This window comes from Spermophilus citellus (genome assembly GCF_964194105.1).
Source record: "Spermophilus citellus genome assembly, chromosome: 5".
In the NCBI taxonomy this organism is placed as follows: domain Eukaryota; kingdom Metazoa; phylum Chordata; class Mammalia; order Rodentia; family Sciuridae; genus Spermophilus; species Spermophilus citellus.
Genome location: NC_138186.1, coordinates 49,429,530 through 49,452,898, shown reverse-complemented (window position 1 = coordinate 49,452,898; position 23,369 = coordinate 49,429,530). Strand labels below are relative to the sequence as shown.

The 23,369-nt window shown below is 38.7% G+C and overlaps 1 pseudogene across 1 annotated transcript; it reads left to right on the top strand.

Moving 5' to 3' along the window:
* The first annotated feature begins 4,844 nt into the window (after positions 1–4,844).
* Positions 4,845–21,639, top strand: LOC308649394 (rano class II histocompatibility antigen, A beta chain-like; annotated as a pseudogene). The gene is made up of 7 exons: positions 4,845–4,866; positions 7,106–7,426; positions 12,316–12,585; positions 13,535–13,815; positions 14,377–14,487; positions 21,312–21,406; positions 21,523–21,639. The product of its transcript is annotated as a rano class II histocompatibility antigen, A beta chain-like (transcript).
* The last annotated feature ends 1,730 nt before the right edge of the window (positions 21,640–23,369 follow it).

Here is a 23,369-nt window from a genome sequence, read left to right as displayed (position 1 = left end):
GGAGTTGAGGCCTTCCCCTCAGCCTGTTGGAGGAGACAAAGCTTTTCACTGGAAATTGAGAGATTCTTGGCAAGGGCGACACCCTGTAGAAACTTAAGCCCAGTAATTATGAGATTTTGGACCCCGGTGCCTATTAGGATAAGGATTTCTTTCAATTCCCTTTACTTTCTTATCTGTATCTCCAGAACACAGAACATCATGGGACTCTCAAGGGTCAGAGGGGTGCCCTCCATCTCTGGGTCAAGATGCCTGTTTGTCTCTCATGTTTAAACAACAGCTTTCCTTACTCCTTAGCTGCCTTCCTGATACTCTGCCCTCCAAGGCTTGCATCTGGAGGTCAGCTACATAAGAAAAACTGGTTTGAGACCAGAGGGAAAAAGTGTCACTTTAAATTTAAGCTTCAGTGTGACCTAAATGGCTGTTTTCTCTTTACTTGTACTCTAGGACTCTGCTCTCTCATTAGGTTCTTCTGTAAATGATGATTGCACAGGGAAGAAAAATGGAAAAATGCCCCCTGTGCAAGTTTTCTTTTTCTTGAGAACCTTTTCCTGAGGTCCACCCTCTCCTGGGACTTCATGAGCTTCTACAGTCTTTAAGTATTTGGATGACTCTAACTCAGATTGCACTCTGGTCTGATGGATGTTCCATGTGTCTCTTTACTAGGGTAATTACAGGTGTGTAATTTTTAAATTCTTTTTTAAGCTCATTTTTTTTGGTAAATTCACCTTTGTTCCATCTACCTAAATTAATATTTTTTTGTTCTAATTAGTGTTGTTTTAATCTAACTGAAGTTTTTTAGTCATGTGTTACACTGCTGTCTTTGTTCAGAGGGTAATTATTCAAAGGTGAATTCTCAAATACACCAGAAAAGGAAAGACCCCTGTAGGACCCCTTCACATGGTCCTAAAACAGAGAATGAACAGTGATGATATTGACATAGATCTACCTCATGGCTGGACAAGTGGCCATCTGAACCATTGATTCAGTGTCCAGGTGTCATCCATGGACCCTGTCCCAGCCACCCCCAACTGTGCAGGACTCCTCCAGGTCTATGCCCTTTATTCTACAATATATTGATCACTGTCACACTGAAGACATTTGTGACAGGGTTTGTTTTAATTTCTGAAGGGTTAAATGTGATAGAAAATGTGTAATAAACACCTGTAGTTCTTTTGTCTCTTACCTTGGGGAGCATGTACTTTGCAAAAAGCTGTGCAATCTCTATTTCCTGTTTGATTTCATGTAGGTTTGTGCACACCTGTGTATTCTATACTACGTCTACCCACATGGTGTGTCTACGCATCATTTATATGCTACCAAACTGTCTTATAGACATATGATCTGGTTTATAGATAAATTTTTAAAAAATGGATTCAAATGACTTTTAGTTCTAATGACTTAAATAAACTTTTAACAAAAAGATCAATTTAAATTATCCAAAAAGATAAAAGTCAAAATGCCTTAAAAATTACTAATCCACATGTTTTTCTATGTGATCATCAAGTCAACAGTGTTGGTTTCTATAAAATGTATTGTGTCCAGTGATTTTAAGGTTTTTCTTCATCAGAAAAAGATGGCTTGAAACTTAGCATTCATTTTCATTGGTAATCAAAAGTCAACAATTGAAATGGGCAAACTAGATTCAGTGTAGAAGGTATAATCATTTATAAATGTGTTTGTTAGAGAAGATACTTGATTAATTAGCAAAGTTAAAATACAGAACATCAAGTTCTAAATATAGACTCAAGTACTCTTGGCTTATTAACTTCTTTAACAAATATCTGTAAAATCTTTTAAGTGATCTTTTTTATAACTCTGGCTCTCTTTATGGCATTTAATGTTCTGTAACTGAATAAAGGTAACCTGTCATCAATAAGCGATTTAAAAATTTTGTGTCACTCTTCACAGTGGGATGGAAATTTAAGTTTAAATGTATTTTTTAAAGTAATAAAGTAGTAAAAGTTTTGACAATGTGGAACATAAAAATACTTTATCACTTTTTCAAAAAACGGATGTTTAGAGCCCTCAATTCTGTTTGCTTCCTGCTTCAGATATAATGTCATGTTATGTTAAATGATATTCAGATAGGCTCAGGAAACAATATATGATAACTTTGTAGAGAAAAACATTTAAAAAGAGGCAAGGATCAGCTTCAAAAATAAAAAAAAACAACTTTAGAATTCCTTGAGAGCCTTGTCTCACCTGAGATAAGTCTCTGCCTCTGCCTCTCACCCTAACAAGATGAGACAAGTTGAGATGGCTCCAAAGTAGACTAGAATTAAACTCATTTGAAGTTATGTTCATCCTCAGAAAACTTGGAATGAGATCACCATTTGACTCAATTATCCTACTCAGCATATACTCAAAGGACTTAAAATCAGCATTATAGTGTTACACCCACATCAATGTTTATAGCAGCTCAATTCATAATAGCTAAGCTATGTAACCAACCTAGGTGCCCTTTAACATATGAATGGATAAAGAAAATGTGGTATATATATACAGTGGAATATTACTCAGCCATAAAGGAAAATGAAATTATGGCATTCACCAGTAAAATGGATTGAACTGGAGACACTCATGCCAAGTAAAATAAGCCAACCCCCCAAACCAAAGACTGAATGTTCTCTCTGATATATGATGCTAACACACATGAGGTGGGAGAAGAATAGAAGTTTATTGGATTAGACAAAGAGGAGTGAAGGGAAGGGAGCGGGGATGAGAATAAAAAAAGAAAGAAGAATGAACAGGACATAAATTTCCTATGTTCATATATGAATATATGACCAGTGTAATTCCACATCATGTACAACCACAAGGATGGAGAGTCATATTCTATGTATGTATAATATGAACAAATTTGTTCATATTATATACTGTCTTGTATATTATATACTGTTATGTATATTTGAAAAGAGCAGATAAAAAAGTTAAACTCATGAAAGATAAAGTATGTTCAAAAGATAGATTTTTGTTGTGAAGATTACTGAGATCTCAAAATAAAGGGGATATAATACAAAATAAAATAAAAATTTTGGGTCAATTTTAAAAAGTATTTAAAGTTTGTAAAGGTTTAAAATAAAGAAAAATTTGTAAAGGATTTTTTTATGTGATTGAGTTGATAAATATATGGATCTTTGTAGAATAAATACATGGATCTTTATGGAGGCTAAATAGACACCAAAGATACATTAGTGTTATTATAGAAATTATGCTTCTTGGATCAAAGTTATTATACAACAGTTTTGCTTTTGTAAAATCTTAGAACCATTGTGTGCAGAATTACTACTTCTAACAGATCAACCTGAGTTAATGTAAGACAATAAGTTATCACCTACGGGATTGAGAGGATATAATGCTGACTTCCAGTACTAGTAGTTACCCTAAATATTGTCCCTAAGTCAATGAAAGAGATAACTGTAAAATTATAGACATTAAAGATAAAACCCATTACTCCCTCCTCAAGATTGGTGAAACTGGCCTATTGGATATTTAAAATCAAAACTTGAAGACAAAAGCCAAGAAAGTAAAAGGGCTAAGGAAAAATCAGTCACTATTTGACCCTTGCCCTCTAAGGTCAGGCAGGACCCAGGGAATGATGGGAATACTCTAAGGGATATCAACTCTGGCAAGTCACCTGACCTGATCAGGGGGCTGTGAGGACCCTAGAGAACAGGAAGCAACCAGTGAATATTCTGCAGAGAGTTATTGGAGAAGGAGATGTTCCTGATGCTTCCAAAGGAAGCCATGAGTAGTCATCAAGAGTCTGACCCATCCTGGCAGATGAAATGGCGGGTAGAGGAAAGCTAAAGAGGCCAAGCTTCTTCTCACAGTTCCCAAGAGTGATCCCGGAGGAATCTCAACTGCCCTGAGTGTAGGACAAGGTCTATTTTTGAACAATTTAGTCTTAAGTCCTGGAAGTCAAGTATAAGCAAAGCACAGACATTACATGGACATTTAAAAGGAAAAACAATATTTTGATGTATACTTGTGTCAGTCCTCCTAAAAGTCAGTAAACTAGGTGGTTATAAAAAGAGGACTCTTGTGCAGGAGAGCCTAGTAAGTAACACAAAGGACTCTGATAGAGTGACAAGTTTGTCCTGAGTCCATTTGAGCCTAATCTCACAAATCTACCAAATTTTCTCACCTCCTACATGGATGGACTGTGTTTCTGGCTTTCAATCTAACCCCAAAGCACAGCATCCATCAGAGCTAAATGGGCTATACCACTCATTCCTATTTTGGTAGGATTGGGAATAATTCCTGGGTGGATACAGTGATAGGAGGTCTATCCACCTCCCTCTCCTATCATCTAGATTTATCTAAAGATCTCTGTGTTAGTCTAGAGGAAATAGCAGCAGCCATAATTACCCTGCAGAACCAGGTGGACTCACTAACAGCAGTCACTCTCCAAAAGTGGAAATAATTATATCTATTTACCACCAAGAGATCATGTCTCTTTCTGGAAGAAAAATGGCAGTTTTATGTAAACCAATCTGTTATAGTTAGAGATGCCACAAAGAAATTAGCAGACTGTCCCTCTGCTAGATCCATTAGGATTAGGCAGCACCGTAAGATTCATAAGGATCATGGTCAAAATTTACAGCTGGGTGTTTTGGTACAATCTTTGGTGGGATTCTTTCTGATGCTCCTTCTATCTCTGTTGTTCAGACCCTTCCTGTTAAACCTACTGTCACAGTTGATCTCTTCTCATCTAGAGGCTGTCAAACTCCAGCTGGTGCTGCAGCAGGGCTTAAAACCCATCCCACAAATGGACCCAAATGCCCCATTGATAGGGTGAGAGGGTCATGATGCCTAATTAGGTGGGGAGAAGGACCCCAAACATGCCTAAATCAACTACAGGAGGTGAGACCTCCAGCTCCTCAGCCACCCCAAAAGAATTTTGGGATCATGTCTCTCAGGGGTCCGAGCACGAGAAAGTCAGCATGTAAGAAACTCACCAGACACTGAGACCTTGGGTCATGCTCTAGCTTGACCCACTCTGCTCTACTTTCGAAGTGTTACTTTCCCTTTCCCTTTTAATAAATCTATGCTCTGTTATTTCTGTGTTTCTTGCTCACTTGTTTGATTGGGAAGCCAAGAACCTGGGCCTCATCTGGACATCCCACCAATAACAGTTTTGAGGCATGATTTTTGATGGATTGTCAGTGATATGGATTCCTGGTCTCCAAGAACATGTTTCTTGCTTTTCAGCAGTGATTGATTTACATCATAATATGAATAATGTGTGGGTGGACCTAGATCTTCTACATTGGCCTTTTGACCCCTTATGCCCCATTATTAGGTCCATGCAAAGTAGGAGGGCTCTTATGTCTTATCCAAATATGTTTAATACTATTAATATTAAATACATATTAAATACATATTTAGTATTAAACACAACCACTATTCTGTAAACTGCCCGTTCATATTTTGTTAGAGCAGTTATTCAGCAGAGAACTGAAGAGGGTATTTTCTTTTGGTTTTGGAAAGGTCTCACTTGAGTTATGTATATTTTCTTTCTTCCATCTTGACCACATTCATTGGAGTCCTCTATCTTTTCCTGTCATCCTGATGTTTAATACATCACCAGACAGAATAAGAGTCTGTAAACTGCGTCTGAGAGCAAAGATGTCGTTCAGGATTTGGCTTGAAGCTGCAATCTGTCAGCTTATTTCATTAGAAGGTTTCATTTTCTTCATTATCCCAGTGAGGTGTGGGGACCTCTTAGGTTTCTGACCCAGAATGTGCCAGGGGACGGGGAAGGTAAGGTGAAGGAGAGACAGTAGCTGGTCTTCTGTGGGTGGTGTTTGGGAGCTTATAAAGATCTCATCTCTAGTATCCTTACATGGCATATGAGCTAAAAGAAGACGGTTTTCCATGTCATAATGAACGGCACAGTCAAGATGCTAGATGAAATACTGAAAAAAAAATCCGGATGAAAGAAGTTTAGAAACTTGGACTAGAGGGGTAGCTCGGTGGCAGGGTTCTTGCTGAGCATGCTTGGCTTGGATCGCCAACATCTTTTTTTTTTTTTTTATTGGATGTTCACAACATTACAAAGCTCTTGACAAATCATATTTCATACATTAGAATCAAGTGGGTTATGAACTCTCATTTTTACCCCAAATACAGATTGCAGAATCACATAGGTTACACATCACATTTTTAATACTGCCATATTAGTGACTGTTGTATTCTGCTACCTTTCCTATCCTCTACTATCCCCCCTCCCCTTCCCTCCCATCTTCTCTCTCTACCCCATCTACTGTAATTCATTTCCCTCCATGTTTGTTATCCCATTCCCCTCATAACCTCTTGTATATAATTTTGTATAACAATGAGGGTCTCCCTCCATTTCCATGTGATTTCCCTTTTTTTCTCCCTTTCCCTCCCGCCTCATGTCTCTGTTTAATGTTAAACTTTTCTTCCTGCTCTTCCTCCCTGTTCTCAAACACTTCACAGAGGAGAACATACAATCAATCAACAAGTACATGAAAAAATGCTCACCATCTCTAGCAGTCAGAGAAATGCAAATCAAAACCACCCTAAGATACCACCTCACCCCAGTAAGATTGGCAGCCATGATGAAGTCAAACAAAAACAAGTGCTGGCGAGGATGTGGGGAAAAGGGTACTCTTGTACACTGCTGGTGGGACTGCAAACGGGTGCGGCCAATTTGGAAAGCAGTATGGAGATTCCTGGGAAAGCTGGGAATGGAACCACCATTTGACCCAGCTATTGCCCTTCTCGGACTATTTCCTGAAAACCTTAAAAGAGCACACTACAGGGATACTGCCACATCGATGTTCATAGCAGCACAATTCACAATTGCTAGACTGTGGAATCAACCCAGATGCCCTTCAATAGATGAATGGATAAAAAAAATGTGGCATTTATACACCATGGAGTATTATGCAGCACTAAAAAATGACAAAATCACAGAATTTGCAGGGAAATGGATGGCACTAGAGCAGATTATGCTTAGTGAAGCTAGCCAATCCCTAAAAAACAAATACCAAATGTCTTCTTTGATATAATGAGAGCCAACATCTTTTTAAAAAAGTTCAGAAGCCTAGTCTTGCACTATTATGTAACTTCCCAGTCATTGCTCCGGGATGCAATGGTGCACTTCGGACAAGAGATGGCGACAGAGACCGAAGTTTAAGCTGTTTTTCTTCTGCTGCTGCGGAAATCCCGGTGGAAACCCGACTATTTACAGGGGCTCTCCCCACGCAGCCTTTGCCTCTCTCTTCTTTCTCACATTACATCAATCTGCGAGGTTCTGACAGCGGTGACGGTGGGATATGGAAAACCCGGGACAGGAGAAGTGATGGGCAGCTTTCCAGACCAGCCCCTGAAGTCCTCCTGCTTCCCGCGGACCCAATTGTAGGACTTCAGGCTGGAGGACAAGTGGGCGACCTGGGTCAGTCAGCGCATCCTGTAGATCCCACTGTGGTCCCCGCTAGAGCTGAGCTCCGCCCCCGCAGGAATTCGGCTCCTGCACCACCGACCCCGACATTTTCTCCACTAATGTATTATCATCACCTAGTGCAGTTCCACTGAATAAATATTTGTTGAATGAAAGAGTGAAGTAGAAAAATTGAGGCCCTGCTCCTCTAAATTGCTTATCTGGGTTCCTTCAGGCACTTAGTGGCAGGGCCAGGTCTAGAGCTCAGGGTTTTTGATTTCCTGTTTGGTTCTCTTTCCACCAGTTTGTATACTCCCATCGTATTTTCATTTAGACTCTTTTAGTCCTAATTATTGAAGAAAGACTTCATCCTCCCTTAGAGCAGTTAGCGAGCAGAGAACTGCACAGCGTATTTTTTGTTTGTTTGTTTTTGGAAAGGTCTCACCTGGATTATATATTTTTCCTTTCTTCCATCTTGACCATATTCATTAGAGTCCTCTATCCTTTGCTGTCGTCTTCCCCAGATGAAGAATTCAGTTTCTACATCTTATCTGAATGTTTGTCTGTCACCTGAAAGTTTATGTGCATGTGTTGTGTGTGTGTGTGTGTGTCCATGTCCTAAGGTTTTTCTTCTTTTTCTTTTTTTCTGCATTATAATTTTACATAAAGGTGGAATTCATTGTAATATATTCATACGTGCATGTAACAGAATTTGGTTGATTCCCTAAGGATTTTCTTAACTCCTAGAGTATGAATCCTACCAATCTGAGGAATGACTGGCATTTGTCTTCTCTGACAGAAATTGTGTTGCATGTTCTATAAGAAAAGGTGGGGTCGGGTCAGAATTCTCCATTTGTCTCTGGTTCAGGAAATGTTTCGAGCATGTGATTTGAGGCACAGAATGGACACTACATAGAGGAAATTTGTTGATGGTGTGATACAGTTTGGGAGACCTGAAAGCTGTGGAGATCAGGACCTTGAAAGGGAAATGCATGGCGATTTCTTCTTCCTTATTTCTTTCCCCCTGGTTTACTTCTGTTCAGTTTCTACTCTTGGGTGCTGTCTCCTTGTTATTGAGAATACAGCCAGGTGCAGTGGCACACACCTGTAATCCCAGCAATCTATGAAGCTGAGGCAAGAAGATCTCAAGTTTGAGGTTTGCGTCAGCAACTTAATGAGATGTGCAACAACTTAACAATACCTTGTCATAAATAAATAAATAAATAAATAAAGGAATGGGGATGTGGCTCAATGATAAAGTGCCCCTAGGTTTAATCCCAGTACAAAACAACCCCCCCCCAAAAAAAAAACCAGAATAAAATGGAGAAAAGGGGGGAAAATTAGCAAAAACAAATACATAGTTTTTCTTAGAAACAACAACAACAAAACCAGAAAGAAATGCTGTGAAAATTTCCATATTTCTTCATGACTTTTATGAAATGTTACAGTCATGTTTTCGGGTAGAGATATTTGATCTAATTACCATTAGGAAGACATAGAAACTCCTAATGGGAGTTACATGTCTTACGAATTTTTTTCCTTTTTTTTTTTTTTTGCTTGCCTCTCCCATCTTGTTCCCTATAATTATCCAACCAACGTACTCTGTTCCAACCACACTGGCCTTTTTCTTTAAACACACAAAGCTCACACCCTTTGCACCCTCTCTTGCCTCTAACGCTCATCTCTGATATCTTAACATGATTTAAATATACCTATTTGTCACATCTGTTGAAATCTCAAGTTCCATGAGGGAGGAATCATGCCTGTTTTTCTTCTATGTTACTTTTGTAACCCCTGGTAGAGTGGTAATGGGTGGCAAAGTATTTTATTTGAAAAATATTGTAGCATGTGTATCCCAATGGAATACCTATACAACAGAGGTAGCTATTTTATTTATGTTTTCAGCAGGTAGAGCAGCACATTTTAGGCATTCAGTAAATTGTTATTGAATCCATATTGAATTTTTCCAGTTGATTTTTGAACATTTCAAGTTTGAAAAAAACAGAAAATCAGAATGCTATAGGTAATAGGGAGGGGGCAATCCAAAAGCAGACTATAGAAAAGATTTCCTTATGTAAACCCCAAATTTATCCAGATACAATAGTGGTACAAGGAACATGTCTGATTAACGAGCGTTCTCTGTTCTCCTCAGTGGATTTCCAGTCCTTTGCCATACATGATATATAAAGAATGAATAAATTTGGCAAACTAATTAATTGAAAGACTGACATGAAGATTTTATTTGCTTAATAAAATTTGATTTTTGAACATTTCAAATAGATTAACAGGAAGTATATCAGGTTAAGCTGAAAGTTAATACGAGTTATTAAAATTCGAAATCTAATCCAGAGAATAGACATATAACTATTATTACAGTTATACCAATTGTTTCTCTTAATATAAACAATAATAACTATCATTTTTAAGTTTTAATATGTGCCTGACATGGCACATTTAAAATATCTTGACACAAGTAACCTGAACATACAATAGGGTAATTATTATTATCTAAATTTTCAGATAAGAAAACCATGCTTCAGTATGAGTAACTTGCCCAACATCACAGTTTATCATTTGTTTTAAAGGTGTGCCTTTGATAATCAGTCTTAAACTTCATATAAATATTTTAGTCATTTATATTAATAAGTGTTTGAACAAAATATTGAAACAATGAAATCGCATAATTTCAAATAACACAGCTTGTGTAAATCCATCAAATACATCACCCAGAATAAGCCTGAGGGCTGTCCGATGGAACTGGAAGAGTGACAGTAACCACAATACTCTATAATTGTCCTGCAAATAACAAATTTTAATTTCTGCTACATATTAGTATCAAATATGAATTTAGTTAATGATAGGCACTAACTGGTTTAGTGCTTTCAAACCAGGTGCACACACCTGTCGTCCCAGCTACTTAAGAGGCTGCAGCAAAATGGCTTGAGCCCAGAAGTTCAGGACCAGCCTGGGCAGCAGTATAGACTCCTCTCTGAATAAAAACAAGTACTTTCACAGTACTGATAATGTTTGAAAACAAGACATTCATATTTTAACCCCCTCAGTTGCACTCTCCTAATGAATTACTGAGTAGGTCCTTTAAATTTTTATTAAGCAAATAAAATCTTCATGTCAGTCTTTGAATTAATTAATTTGCCAAATTTATTCATTCTTTATATATCATGTATGGCAAAGGACTGGAAATCCACTGAGGATGCAGATTTGGGCTGGTCTTACTTAAAGAAAATGTATCCTGGAATCCTGGAACCTTTGGGTCTGCATTTCTCTAGACTGAAATAGATACTTCAATTGGAATGTCTGCCTATCTTCAACCTGACAAGACAAAGTCCAACTGGTATTCTCATTAGTTGTCTCATGAGCTGTTCATAAGAAAATCCAATTCTTGACAGCTTTTGGTATCTTAGACTATTTAATGTTTCCCTGTCTGGTGAGTGTGTAGTTATCTTTTTCTCACTTATTTAAAAAAAAATAGAAAGTATATTTCAAATCAAGCCCATCATCAGTATGTGCTTTGCAAATATTTGTACTTTTGGCCTTATGTAAGTCTTTTTTTTTTTAAGAGAGAGTGAGAGAGGGGAGAGAGAGAGAGAGAGAGAGAGAGAGAGAGAGAGAGAGAGAGAGAGAGAGAATTTTTAATATTTATTTTTAGTTCTGGGCGGACACAACATCTTTGTTGGTATGTGGTGCTGAGGATTGAACCCGGGCCGCACGCATTCGAGGCGAGCGCGCTACCGCTTGAGCCACATCCCCAGCCCATTATGTAAGTCTTTTAATGATGTCTCTTGATGAGCAGAAGCTGTTAATTTTAATGAATTGAATTTATCAATCTTTTAAATTTATGTTTAGTGCTTTTAATGATTTAAGAAATCTGTCACAATTCCAACATCATGAAAATGTTCTCTAGTTTTATCTCCTAACAGATTTGTAGCACTTCATTCACACTTAGGTCTATGTTACATATGGTGCAAGAAGTATGCCTAATTTCTTCTGCTCCTTCTGATGTATATCCATTTATTAGAACATCATTTATTAACAAAATATTCATTCCTCACTGACCACCTGTTGTGCCACCCTTGTAAATTCAGTCTAAACGGATTCATGAAACTTATTTTGGAATATATTATGCCATTTATTTGTCTATGTCTGTGCCAAAAACATTGTGTTTAATCACCATCTTTGCCTTATGAACCTTTATTGCATTTTAGAATCAGCTTGTAAATTTTGAGTAATCACAAATTGGTAGGAATTTTAAATTATACCCACATAATCCATAAGACCATTTGGGATAATGCCCTCTTTATAATATTCAGTCTTCCAATTCATGTACAAGTGTATCTGTGTTTATTTAGGACCTTTTTGATATGTCTAATAAATTTCATTATTTCCCTTTTAGAATTCTTGTATATTTTTATAAGACTTCTTCATAATTTTTATGCCATTATAAATGGCATAATTTACATTTGATTTCACATTTGTTGCTTATCTATATGTACAATATTTAAAAATGGATATTGTATCCAGTCATTTGCTGAACTCTTGCTTACTTTAAATTCTTTTAGTTAGTGGATTATTTAGGATTTTTGTTATTTACAGATCCAGCATATGAAAATGCTGGCAATTTTTTTCTGTATTCCAAACATTATTCCATGATCTTCTTTGATTGACATTTTTTATTTTCTCTAATAAATGATCAATGCAGGATTTGAGGTAGAGAAATCACTCATTCATCCTGGGAATAAAATTCTGAGGGTTGAGAGTAGATTTTATTTAGTCACTGGTCTGTGTTGTCATGTTCCTTTACTCCCTGTGTCTCCCTGTGGCACCCAACACAGGGTTGGTTGGGAGCCAGCCTGAGCTAAATCTAACATGGCCTGTTTCTCTTGCAGAGGATTTTATGTACCAGTTTAAGGGCACCTGCTATTTCATCAATGGGACTCAGCGAGTGAGGCTCATGGCCACACAAATCTAGAACAAGGAGGAGATTCTATGCTTTGACAGTGATGTGGGGGTGTTTGTGGCTGTAACAAAGCTGGGGCTATCAAGTGCCAAGAGCTGGAATGCCCAGAAAGACCTCCTGGCTGAGTATCGGGCGCACATAGACACCTTGTGCAGACACAACTATTACCAGACAGCTTTTTTCACTGTTCAGCAGAGAGGCGAGTTTAGGACCGATCAAAGTGCGCTCACCTCTGAACTAGTGTGGAAGGCCTGTGTGCAAGGCAACTGTTGGGATTCCTAGGATTTTGGTAAAATTGGGAAGGCATTTGAATTCAAAGAAAATCTATTGCAAGACTTGGCAAAACAGTGTTGAGAGAGTGTGTTAGTCAGCTTTGAGTTACTGCAATAAAATGCTTGAGATAATTAACTTAAATAGAGGAGAGATTTATTTTAGTCCATGGTTGGTTGATAGCACTGACTTTGAGCCCATGGCGAAGCAGCACAACACAGTGGGAATATACAGAGGAGGAGAGCATTGTTAGTTGATTGTATTCTGTGAAAATCAGACTGCACTTAAATCAAGACAACTAGGACATCATTAGGCCAAATAATCTTAAGGGATCATGATGATATATGCATTGCTGATGTAGATATTTATAAAAGGGACATTTTATTTAATTTTTTATCTAAAATTCAACATATAATATTGGCACTTATTTATGAGGGATAGTGTTGTAATTCAACACAATGTGCTGAGATCAAACTGGGGAGATCAGTATTTCCACTTCCTGAAATATTATGATTTTTATGTATTGGCAACCCAAACTCTTCTTCTCTAGTTTTTGCAAAGTGTGTAATTAATTATTGTAGACTATCCTTTGTTGAGCTGTATAACATTAAAAGTGCTCCCCTCCAAGTATGTTTGATTCCCATTATTCACCATTTCACTATTCCTTTCCTAGGCTGTGGTCACCTCTATTCTACCCCTATTTCTATGTGATCAACTTTTTTTTTATCTTCCACAAATGGGTGAAACCTTTGGTATTTGTGAACACTAATATGTGCTATTTTCTCCACTTTCATATTAAAGGAGGGACTTAAGCCCACGGCAAGACCCTCTTTGCTGCCTTATTCTCTGACTTAATTTTTTGCTGTCATTCATCCTAGTGGAGCCTATAGTCACCATCTCTCCTGCCAGGACAGAGGCTCTAAACCACCACAATTTGCTGATCTGCTCAATGACAAATATTATTCTCGACAAGTTAAAGTCAGATGGTTCTGGAATAAAGAGGAAGAGACTTCTGGAGTAGTGTCCACACCACTTATTCAGAATGGGGATTGGACCTACCAGATTCTTGTGATGTTGGAAGTAATACCCCAGCATGGAGATGTCTACACTAGCCATGTGGCGCACCCCACCCTCCAGAGCCCCATCACTGTAGAATGGTGTAAGGGCCACTTCATTGATACCAGAGGTTCAGCAGAAAGAAGCAAAGGCAGAGAGGACATTGGGTCTTATGGGCTTGGGGTCCCTCTTGTCCTCTGCTGTTGGACACATTCATACCTTCTCTCCTACACAAATCATGGTGTCATTTCTGTGCCTAGAGTCATGAAGGCCTGAGATCTCAAGTCAAAAGGCAGACACTGAGTAGTGCCCTCTTTTCTTTGCAAGATATTATTGCATTATGTAACCTGATCCCCAGGCTGAGGTTCACCTTGGCAGCATTATCTTTTGCAGTAGTGAAATTTTAGGCTTTAACATTAAGGCTGGTATTTGGGGATGGTCTCTGGATTTTCAGATGGACCTACCCTGAGGATCCACTCTCCCTTTTTCCCCTAAATCCTCATCCACCCACTGTTCTCCTGGGGTCTCTGCATGCCCTTCACCCTCCTCTGTTTGGTAGTGGGGCACCTCTGTCTCTTATATCTTGGGTTGGACTCTAAGGTTTCTGATGAGGACTCTGTGGGATGTGGGGACAGTCACTGATGCACAGGCTTCTATTTCCCAGGGGCACTGTCAGAATCTGCCCAGAACAAGATGCTGAGTGGCATTGGGAGTCTTGTGCTGGGACTGATCTTTCTTGGCTTGGGCCTTATTGTCCACTTTTGGAATAAGAAAGGTAAGTCACCTGTAGAGAAAATGGGGAAGACTGGTGCTAGGACTAAGTGTTTCAGTTGTAACTTATCTTATCTCAGTTAAAAGGGGGAGCAAAACTAGGGATAGAAGTAGATTGCAGAAATTAGAAAGGCCTGAGTCCTCCTTGTCCCAAGTCAAGTTTGCTTCATCTCAGAGGACAGTGGTTGAGGGTGATTTTTAGACAGAGAAGCTCTCAGTTCATCCTTACCTATGCCAAGCATTTGTTAACATGTGACTTCCTTAAAAATGCAGAGTCTTTGCTCACTACATTCAGCGACTGACTCAGCGACTTTGGGGTGATGTCACATGGACTGGAGTGGGAAAGAGAGCAATCTGGACATTCTTTGAATTTTCTTTTGGAACTTGGGACAAAGAGACAGAGAAGCAACTCTTCCTTTGCCCATGTTAAGGAGCTTTTCTGTCCCTTTCTCTTTTTGTTTTTGCTGATGATGGAACAACCCAAAGCTCCACCCACAAGACAGAGCCCTACTCCTCTTGCCCAGAAATGTGACACATGTAAGATAGATAAAAATGTTGGCTGGGTTTGACTGGACACCCTAATATACTTCAGTTACTTTGTTCTTGGCTTCATGCTACACTCTTTCTCATGTGAGTTTGGTTGGAGGAAAATTTTGGAACATTCCACATGGTCTCTGCAGGAAATTTCAGGAACTGTTTTCCAGAACAACACCAAACGTTTGGCACTGAGTGGGGCTTGCACAATGCTCCCAGACCCCCAGATTACAGAGTGCTGCTGAACTGGATGTTAGGTGAGATGACAAGAGGTTACAGTTCTTACCTGTCCAGTTAAGTATGTGACCTGTGCTTCACCAAAGCACTTTGACTGCTGATAGAACTGGGGCCTTCTCCACATGCCCCTGCAGAAGCTTTGTGTTCACTTTAGCATGGTATCCTCTTTAATCAGATACCAGGAGAGATGGTGAGGAGTGGGTGGTTGTACAAAATCACCCTTAGTGTTCTGAGTTGCAGAGAGGCCCCAGGGGTATTGGGCAGGGGCTGACTTTCTCTAGGGATTTATCTTATGACTTATTTTTTTCTCTCTCCTTCAGGGCTCATGCACTGATTCCAACATGTTTCTTCCTGTTACCCCTGTTCCATGGTCTACTGCTGTCTTCATCCTTGTGCACAGTTCCTAGCCTCCCTTCTCTCTGGCCTGTGAGGAATCCACCTCTGCCAGCTCTGTCCCCCATCAAGACCTGAGTCCCACAGTGCCTGAGCAGCAGATGCAAGGCCTTCTTCTTCTCCGTGTGCTCACACAGACACACACAGACACACACACACACACACACACACACACACACGTTTTATTTGTGATGGACCTTTATTTTATTCATTTATTTTCATTTATTTATATGTGGTGCTGAGAATCAAACCCAGTGCCTCACACATACTGTATCACTGAGCCAAAACCCCAGGCCCCTGGCCCTCTTCTTGTTCTGGTATTTCTTGAATTTCTGTGACTGCTTTCCACCTGACACTGGGAGCTCTGCTCCCTGTGCTGCCTGCCACATCTGTTTGGGCCACAAGTACTTTCAACACGTTTCTGATCTTGTGCTGTCTGAAGACTTCCCATGAATTAAATGTCAAACTCCTTTATCTTTCAATATATATATATATATATATATATATATATATATATATATATATATATATATTGCAAAATTAAATAGATTTGTGAGTCCCTTGTGTTTCTGATTCTGATTGAGTAAAAGTGGTGGTGGGAGATACTGACACAGAAAGGAGCAGATTCTAGAGGGCTAGTTCAGTGATGCCCCAAAGGGGAGGAGACTAGGGGAAGTCATGGGTCCCCATACCTGGTCTAATTCCGGTGCCATGTAAAAATGTGAAAAAGTATGAAAACATTCAATTGTCCACCATCCGGGGGCTTGGAAGTTGGGGTTGTGTAAAGCATTCTTTCCTGGCTTCTGCTGCAGCCTGATTGTTTATTTGAGCTATTGGAATTATTTTGTGCCATTATGTTACCTAACAACACCTAACACTATAAGTTAACCAACCTCGCCCCACAAATGTCTCCTGTCATTGTTGACTATGTACATGGAGGTAAAAGACAATGATTTTGGGTTGTGTCTGAACTACCAGGTTATACACTTGCCAGTGGGAATTTTATTAGCAAATAATATGTTGATTGCATGTGATGGAAACTCTACTAATACCATCCCAAGAAAAAAAATTAATTATTTGGCATATAAATTAAAAGTTCATAAATTAATTTGGCTTCTGAAAAATGCTTATATCAAAGACTAAGATGAGATTCTTTTCTCCTTTGTCTCTTAGTTCCTTCCTTTCTCTCTGACCTTTTCCTCCTGTCTTTACTCTCTTTTCTCAGTGTACTTCTTTTTCTACTCTGTAGGTCTTCATCTGTCTGTCTGTCTATCTATCTATCTATCTATCTATCTATCTATCATCTATCTATCTATCCAGTTTTGGTACTGTGGATTGAACTCAGGGGCACTCAACCACTAAGCCACATTCCCAGCCCTATTTTGTATTTTATTTTGAGACAGGGTCTCACTGAGTTGCTTAGTGCCTCATTGTTGTTGAGGCTGGCATTGAACTCATGATCCTCCTGCCTCAGCCCCCTATATTTCCATACAGCTGGGATTACAGGCGTGTACCACTGTGCCTGGCTGTCTCTTTATTATCATACATTTTTCTCGATCTCCCTCTATCTGAAGGATCATCTCTCTGTTCATGTATTAAATGGTTTTTCTCACTTTCTTCCATTTGCATTCCTCCATGAATGTTTCTCTCACACGTCTTTTATTTCTTACCTGCATTAGAATGTCTTGCTGTCTTTTTTTTCTTTTTCCCTCAATCCATCCATTGGGCTGTGCTCATGGTGCACATGATCATTTCTTTCTGTCCTTCTAAAGTCTTCTTTCTCCTTGTCTGCATTCTCTCTTTATGTTTATCTCTCTGCCTCTCTTTGTCCATCTTTGCATGTGTTTCTTTCTCTCTTGCTTTGCTCTCTGTGTTTGTCTGAGTACTGCTTTTCCTGATAGTTCTTATTTTCTCCTCTGGAAATATGGGTATGTAGAGGAACATCTCAAACTTTCAGCCTATCACCTGAATAGCAAGAGTTCAAGTATGTCAACTCCAGTTTAACAATCTGGAGAAATCCCTGATAGAGTGACATTCCAATTTCTTAACCAATCATTTTAGCCATGAGATATAAGATTCTAAGTCAGGCCTTAGTTTTGAACCAATTTCTGTGCAGAAAGACAGATTTTATTTTCCTCAAAAAAAGGAAAGTATGAAAAACAAAGCAAGGCTGGATAGATGATAATAGTAATAATTATAATAATAGTAATATCAATGGTCATTCCCTCTATATAGGAAGTGTCCTTCTCTATTTCTTTTCCTACTCATTAAAAGTTTGTTGCCAAGGGAATAGCTCAGTGCTAAAGCCCTTTTCTGCATGCAAGAGGTCCTGGGTTTGATCCTCAGCCCCACACCCTTCAAGTATAATTTATGTAGTTTTTATGCAATGAAAGTTTCATTTTTGCCATTATAGAAAGAGAATTTCAAATCATATTAACTTCAAAATCCAAGCTCTCTGGTTACATGAATTTATCTTTATTTGCTTTGAGTGTTCATTATTGACTCTGTAAATGATGGTGGAAGGATAAACTCATCTACCTTCAAAACATGAGGAAATAATAGCATAATAACAATAAAAGTGTAATCATAAATCACTTTTGCTCACATAAAGTGTTATTTGATAATCTGGGTGAAGTCAGTTCCCCATTGCTTATTTATGCTACCTATTACCAGATGAGGAGGAGGGAAGCCACTGAGATACAAATGCAGTAGCTTCTGGAATTATATAATAGAACACCCCCACACTCATTTCCAACATATATCTGCCACTACTATCTACTTTGGAGGGGTCATCAGGGAAAATAAAGTTGTCAAAGTTAGGGCAGGTATTGATACATTTGAGATTTGTTCTGTCCATGTAAGTCTGATGGTAAACATTTACAGTATGGATCCCCAGGATGTCCTACTACTTGGGTTTTTCTAAAAAGAGATCAGTAGTATCTCAGGTTTTCAGAGTCCTGCATTATTTATGTTTAAATAATCAGATCACATACTTTGAAATGCTGTGTCTTATGGTATTCAGTAAGTGCTTAGTAAATATTCGCTGGTTGCTCATGAAGACCTCTGTTTCATGGGTTAGCCTATTCCTGGAATCTTTTAACTTTTTTTGTGTACATTTTTTAATCATATACTTTGATGTACATAGTGTCTCTTTCCCTCACTCATGATGGCAAAATTGTTTTGGCTATTTTTTTACTTTGACACATATAGTGGTAGTGATGGTGGGGTATCTCTATACAGCAGGATTTTATTTTTTATTTTTCAGTGTTAACTTTTGTGTTTTTATATTTTCTTTTTTTGGAATATGCAATAATATTCTTTTTTTAATCTACAAAATGTTTCATTCACTACCTCTACTTTCAACATCCTTTGTGCACTTCTAAACATCCAGGAATTCTAGATATTTCAAATAAGGACTTAAATTTGTCCACTATGTACACAGAAGTGTTGAATAAACCACACACACACATAACAATGGTTATATCTGAAAGTGTTTTCTAAGTAAGATCATTCTGGCCTAGTATCCTTCATTTCTTCCACTTCTTTTTCCTATGTTACTGGTGTCATAGCTGAGTGTCATATAGTGTGATAATACAATTTCAATTCCAACAGGCCCTTTCAGAAGACTGCCTTTCTATGAATTTTAACATAAAGTCTACAAAATGTGTTAGTTTACTAACTCTACTTTTGTTATACATTGGAAACCTCTTTAATATCTAGAGGCTATATATTACAAAATTAAGACTCTTTTGTCCAGTATATACACAATATATACAGAAAAGCAAAGTTAAATAAAATGCACGTTGCAGGGCAATGGGTCAGCTGAAATTGTCCAGCACACTTAACAAAACCTTTTGCAACTTCCCTCCTGCCTCCCTCAGCCCAGTGAACAAGTACAGACAGTGTTCTGTTCAGAGGTGGTTTAACAATTCCAGACACAGTATTTTTAAAAGCTATTTATAAAAAGTTTTATTCTACTACTTCCAAGTTCATCAAACACTTCTAAATATATAGAAGGACTAGATATTCCACATAAGAACCTGTCCACTGTGCACACACATAAATAAAATTGCACACACAACCATGGTTATAATCAGAAGTATCGTCTAATATTTTGTCCTTGAACCTTTCGGTCCTCACTTCCTTTTCTCTACTTTCAATCCAGTGAACAAGTAGAAACATATGAATGCTTAGAGATGGTTGAACGAATTCACTTCCAAAAGTTATTTATAGAGGACAAGCTTTCCTATGAATTTCAACACACAATGTACAAAATGTGCTAATGTTACTAACTACTTGGTCATACACTCTTTAACATCTAGAGACTAGATGTTGCAAAACCGGGTCTCATTTGTCCATCATATATACTAGATACACAACAAAACATAATGAACAAAATGTATAGAAAACTGATGTCTGAACATGTCTTAAGTATGAACACATGAACATACTACCCTTTGCAATTGTTCCCGCCCTCCTCCACATCACTCAGCAAGTACAGGTAGTACTATACTGCTCACAGAGATAGTTTCACAGTTTCATTCCCAAAAGACAACATTTTATATGAATTGTAGCAAAATGATATTTTACTACTTCTATATTTAACATACAGTGGGCACTTCTAAACATCTAGACAGACTAGGAGTTTCAAGTAAGAACTCAATTTGTTCACTGTGTACCCAAGAGTCTTAAATAAATTGCACACATGTAACAATAGTTCTAATTTGAAAATGTCTTCAAAATGTGAGATTTCTGCCCCTTCACTGACCCAGTGGGCTATAATACTCAAATTTTCAGAAGACAATCTTCCCTAGGAATTTTAACATAAAATATACACAATTTGTTTATTAATTCTACTTTTGTCATATACTGGCAAGCTCTTTAACATCTAGAAATGATTAGATTAGGACTCATTTGTCCTTTATATACTCTACATACAGAGCAAAGTAAAACAAAACCCATAGACACAGGAACAACCCTTGCCACAAGGGCATGGTGCTCCTGAGGAGCAGCTCACAATCTGCACCACTCAACAGGGGGTTTGACTATTTCCCCCCAAATCATTTTATAGAAAACTTACAAAATGTATTATATTTTAGCATTTCTACTTTTAACATATATCTGGCACTTTAGAACCTCTCGAAAGTCTAGATATTTCAAAACAAGTACTTGGCATTTTCAACTATATATATAGTAATGAGGAATAAAATGCACAGAAAACATTATTTTATGAAAAGTGTCTTTTACACAAAACCATCTGGCATGGGACCTCCTCTGTCTCGCCATCAAAGGTACCTCCACGTCCTCTAACTTACTAGAGCTGGTCTAACAAACCCATTTCAAAGTCCCTTCCAGAAGACATTTCTGAGTTTTTAACACGGGCATTTACAGACGTCACCGTGTACAACCGTGGGCAACCTCTTTACATTTACAAGGTCCAGACATAGCACTAGTTTTAAAGGTGGGGGAGTTGAGAGCGGCCTTTCATATTATACACACAGGCTTCTACAAACGGCCACGGAATCTTCCCTCAGGGCCGTGGAATTTCCAGTGGGTCACTTGCGGCCTGTTGCTCTGCAGCCTCTTTGTGAGGACGAACACAGAGCACCAGGCCACTAACCGGTCCACCCTGGTCATCTGGGCGTTAATCACCTTCCAGGGCAGTTAAGGCCTCTGCCTTGTCCTACAAGGTGGTGTTGCCAGAAGCCGGCACCAAGGGGTCACAGAGGGCCCTGGTCTGCGCTGCTCTGCTGTCCAAGGTGTGTCTGAGCTTTAGGCGTCTACTAGCATGTTGGCCCTTGAAGTCCCCTCTTGCCTCCACTGCATTGGAGGACCGCCTTTCTTCTCCACTAGTCCTGCCTGCCTCCATCCATAGGCGCCAGGTCCTCAGTGGCGGTTCTGCCTGGAACCTACAGGATTGGGACAGCAGACCAGGCAGCAGCAAGGTCTGGGTCTGACAGGTCGCCGCAGCCCTCAGGTCATCCAGCCTTGACAGCCTGGGTCAGCCAGTGAGCAGGCATGGCCAGGGCTCCAGGGTCTGCAGGGCAGAGGCCATGACCTGTCCCCAGGCCCTCAGCTCACCTGCTGGCCTGTGGCAGAGGGCCCCAGAAAGTCCCCAGGAGCAGGTCGTGCTCCGTTTCTCATCACTCTCTCTGCCAGAACTGATTCTGCAATAACCTTATTTAAAAAATCTTCAATATTCCTGTAATCCTAGCAGCTAGGGAGGCTGAGGAAGCAGGATGGTGAGTTCAAAGCCAGCCTCAGCCAAGCCCTAAATAACTTAGTGAGACCCTGTCTCTAAATAAAATATAAAAAGGGCTGAGGATGTGCCTCAGCAGTTAAGTGCCCCTGAGTTTAATCTCTGGTAGGAAGAAAAAAAAATCTTCAATACTGTGTTTTCAACAGAAATAGAATGATTTTTCATATAAGATCTTGAAGTCAATAATTTTGCTGAACTCTTATAAATCTCATGAGCCATCTTTACAATTGTTGGCATTTCTTGTATCACATTTATATTATCTGTTAAAAAGATAGTTTTGTTTCCTCTTTTTCTCCTATTTTAGCTTTGTCTCCCTTTCTAACTCTCTGTAATGTTGGGAGAGACATTCAGTAAACTTCCAAGAGGGTGTTGCTGTAGCTGCCATTTTTGTTTCATTAAAAATTGTCCTATTTTGAAGTTCTTATTCTAAGGCTTTCTCTTGACTATTCCAGAGGCCAGAAAAATATGATTGTTTTCTAATTTCTATTAACCAGAGAAAGCATGTTAAAAAGAGGGGGTTCTCTAAGATATCTTTTTCATTTTGATTTAAATTTTATGTGGACTCAGAAGATGGTTAGTTCTTCAATGTTGCTGAAGTCTTTCATTCACTGATACACACAAAACCCCCAAAACCATGTTATTAAATATAGTGTTCAACAAAGGAGTTCAAAGTCATAGGTACTGCAGAAGAGGGAGCTGAATTGCCATCAAGGATTTTTTCTTCTATTCAACTTATAGACATTGAATATTGATAAAAGAACAGTGGCAGAGCAAAATTTTCGTTAGCTGATTTTAGGAAGATAAGAGTTTATTATAAAGTTTAATATAGCTCAGAGAATTACCAGGGGAACTGGAGGAACTGAATAAGGCCACTGAAGAAGTCACTCCCTCTTCTCTAACCAGGGAACCACATTGGTTGGGACAGCCACATGGGGAAGCCCCTCCATTTAGTGAGCTGCTCTGATCAATTTGCATTGGTAAAGGGGACTTGCTGTGTGTTGCCTCTTTACATCCCTAAAGTGATTTATCAGATATGAGGATCTTTTCTCATTCCAACACAGAAAAATAAGGTAACTTTTCAGCTGAAAGAACATCTAATCATGTTCAACTACCACCAGAATGCTTCTGATTACTCAATCTAAATGACACCAAAGGTTACCCAGGAAGCATCCTCTTCAAAGCTGCACCTTCTGAAGTCAGGAGAATGCACTGGAAGAGGTTGAGAGGTTGAAGAGGTTGTTTTATTCCAACCCACTACATAAGGGAATAGGGCACTCTTAAAATTTTTTCCACTTCTATTAGTAGTATAAGTAATTTTCAGATCAAATCTTCTTCCTTGGAAATTACGAGTGATGGTCTTAGATTAGATTATGTGCAAATCAATAGTTTTTTGGCCCAACAGGCCTTTTCTACTTAATGAAACAGCAACCACTCCAACAAAACAATAAATTAAAGTTAATCTT